Source organism: Bison bison, unplaced genomic scaffold (assembly GCF_000754665.1).
Source record: "Bison bison bison isolate TAMUID 2011002044 unplaced genomic scaffold, Bison_UMD1.0 scf7180017864334, whole genome shotgun sequence".
NCBI classification, from domain to species: domain Eukaryota; kingdom Metazoa; phylum Chordata; class Mammalia; order Artiodactyla; family Bovidae; genus Bison; species Bison bison.
Genome location: NW_011494906.1, coordinates 733345 through 736756, shown reverse-complemented (window position 1 = coordinate 736756; position 3412 = coordinate 733345). Strand labels below are relative to the sequence as shown.

Sequence of the window (3412 nt, the reverse complement as noted above, 5' to 3'; positions counted from 1 at the left end):
GTGAGTCTGAGTGAACTCCAGGAGTTGGTGATGGACAGGGAGGCCTGGCGTGCTGCAATTCATGGGGTCACAAAGAGTCGGACTCGACTGAGTGACTGAACTGAACTGAGAGGGGAAAACTTCCGTCTTTGGTTAAGATCAAGTAATCCTCACCTGTTGGGAAACATGGGACATGAATTTTTGCAACAGGGGATTAGAAAGGAACTTTCTCTGTGGACTTGGCCCTCTGAACTTCAGGGCCCCAACTACCCAACCCGACCACCCACCCTGCCGCCCCCACCATTTGCTTGAATGAGTGTAAAGTCCTGAAGACGTTAATGACCTCGTTAATCTGTCCTTATTGGCTCTGGGCTCTTTTTTTTTTTTTTTAACTTGTTGCTTTCCTCTTGATGCATTTATTATTCGCTCTTTAACTTTTGCCATTTTAATGACAGTGTGCATTGGTATGGTCCTCTTTGGGTTAATCCTGTTTGGGACTCTCTGTGATTCCTGTACCTGGATGTCTATTTCATTTCCCAGGTTAGGGAAGTTTTCAGCTATTATGTCCTCATAAATGTTCTCTGCCCCTTTCTCTCTTTTTTCATTCTGGACCACTATAAAGTGTTAGTATGTTTGATATTGTCCCCAAGGTCTCTCAAACTGTCTTCATTTCTTTCTTTTTTTCTTTTTTAATTTGGCTCTGGACTCTTGAACTACTTTTTTCCTTGCTTCTCTTGAAGGCTAAATTCTTGAACAAATTATATACTTTGAATTCTATAGTAAATATTAAGTTCTGCATTTAGCAACATACACTAGGATTGGAGGATCTCTAGCACCTTCAGCTCTCTTTCTCTGCTGTGTTGCTCTGTTGCTTTTTTTGTCCTCCCCTTCAACTAGATTTATTACTTGGTTTTATTTGGTTGAACAGTTACAAGTCTTGGTTTGTTTTCCTGCATAAACAGCTTCCTCTTGATACCACACAGTGTTGTTTAAATTCCTTTTCACTTTATCCCTTTGTCTTCACATACTACTTTTTTCCTGCCTTTTTTTAATTAAGAAAATTTAAACACAATTTTAAATGTTACTTTCCATTTACAGTTATTACCAAGTATTGGCTCTGTTCCCCACGGTATACACATCCTTGAGCCTGTGTTATATCCAGTAGTTTGTACCTCCTGGTCTCTCACCCTATAGAGTGCCCCCCACACACACTGGTAACCACTCGTTTGTTTTCTATATTCAAGTCTGCTTCTTTTTTGTTATGTCTACTAGTTTGTTGTATTTTCTAGACTCCACATATAAGTGATATCATCCAGCATTTGTCTTTCTCTGTCTGACTTACTTCACTTAGCATAATGCCCTCAAAGTCCATCTGTGTTGCTGCAAATGGCAAAAGTCCCTTCTCTCTTCTGGCCAAGTAGTACTCCATACACATACACTATATCATCTTTTATCCATTGGTCTGTTGAAGGACACCTTCCATATTTTTACAATTGTAAATGCTGCTGTGAACACTGAGGTGCACATTTCTTTTCAAATACATGCTGCTTTTGTTGAGTTGCTTCTAAGAAGGGAAATACCAGGTTTTAATGATAATAGTTCATCCACTTATTTACCGCACACTTATAAAGTGCCTAGGACTTCCCTGGTGGCTCAGACTGTAAAGTGTCTTGCTTACAATGTGGGAGACCTGGGTTCGATCCCTGGGTCGGGAAGATCCTCTGGAGAAGGAAATGGCAACCCACTCCAGTACTCTTGCCTAGAAAATCCCATGGACAGAGGACCGTGGTGGGCTTTGGGGTTGCAAAGAGTCGGACAAGACTGAGCGACTTCACTTCACTTCAGTATAAAGTGTCTACGTCTGAGCAGGCAGGTTCATCAAGTAGCACAAGGCTCTGCCACTTGTCTTGAAGTGCCGACACTCAGACAAGGAAAAGTAATAAACAGGATGTGATTTCTTCCAGCCCAGGAAGAGATACGTGCACAGTGGATGGAAAGTAATTCTTTCCAGGGGTTTGAGAGAAGCTGTCATTTGAGCTAGGTCTGGAATGAACTGGAGGTTATGAGGCAGAAAAGGAACGTCAAAACACATAGGGGGTGATGTGCACAAAGATGCAGAGGCCTGATAGCTGCTTATGTGGCAGGACTAACAGGTGTTTGAAGGCTGATGTTGCTGGAGGGTGGTCCCTGTGACGGGTGTGGTGGGTGATAAACTTGGGGAGGCAAGTTGTTAGCTTCTTTACCAAATGCAGGCGGGGATTGGTTTCATCTTTCTGGAGCTGTGGGGGACTGTGAGTCAGATACTGTGTGTATGTATGGGAGTGTTACGTTGAAACATCTCAGAGTGTATGACCCCACAGTTCTTAACTTTGAGCTTTCATGCTGGTGATAGTCTGTTCAGTCTGGTTGGCACTTATTTGGTATATGGCCAGGGCACCTTGGACTTGCTATCATCATGCAGCACAGATCTGAACAGCCTCTACCTGCTTGCTTGGGGTGGGGGGTGGGGATGAGTCTGGTATGAAGAGGGGAGAGGAATGAAGGGGAGGGGCAGAGGGTGAGCTTTTTCATGGCCTCGGCTCTCCTTTGGTACCTCTTCTATTTCTTCAGATCTTGGTTTCTGTTTTCTTCCAAATACACAGCTGTCTTGGCTTCCAGCCCAGGTGGGAGAGGGAGAAAGAACTTAACTTCCTTCAGGTCCTCTCTGAAAATAACCCAGCTGGTGCTGCTTCGGAACAAGAAGTTCCTGAGAGTGCTGGCACCTTGTGGTGTTGATGTCTGGATGAACCTTGTCTTACTCTCAATTCAGGGTCCTCTGTGGGGAGAAGTTGGGTGGTCTTCAAGGTCTTTGGAATACTTGGGCCACCTGATGCGAAGAGCCGACTCACTGGAAAACTCTGATGCTGGGAAAGATTGAAGGCAGGAGGAGAAGGGGCGACAGAGGATGAGATGGTTGGGTGGCATCACTAACTCAGTGGACATGAGTTTGAGCTAAAGGTAGTGAAGGAAGGGGAGCCTGGCATGCTGCAGTCCATGGGGTCTTAAAGAGTCAGATAACTGAGCAACTGAACAACACCACCCAAGTCCGAGGTGCCTTGGTCATATGCCAACAAGGCCTTGGCAGTACCAGCTGCCTCCTAGGCCTACCACTGCGAAGGGACAGGGAGGTAAGGGAACTCTGGCACCTGGAGGGGGACACTGGACTAATCTGCAGGAGGCCCTGCAAAGTGGGGAACAGTCTGGCCGGGGCACCTTCTGATGTGTACTGAGAAGATGGATGCCTCCAACAGAGGCCCAGCCCCTGCATGCTGTCAGTCCCGAGATTATCCATCAGTCTCTTCTGGATGTCAGATTCCTAGCTGCCCGACATCCTGGCGCCAGAAAGTGGGGGCGGGGTAGGGTAAAATGGGAAATGTCAGCAATTCTCCTGTCC

General features: G+C 45.7%; 1 protein-coding gene across 1 annotated transcript in view; it reads left to right on the top strand.

Moving 5' to 3' along the window:
* Positions 1–3412, top strand: part of SLC3A2 (solute carrier family 3 (amino acid transporter heavy chain), member 2) — a 40161-nt gene that overhangs the window by 29721 nt on the left and 7028 nt on the right. The window lies entirely within an intron of this gene.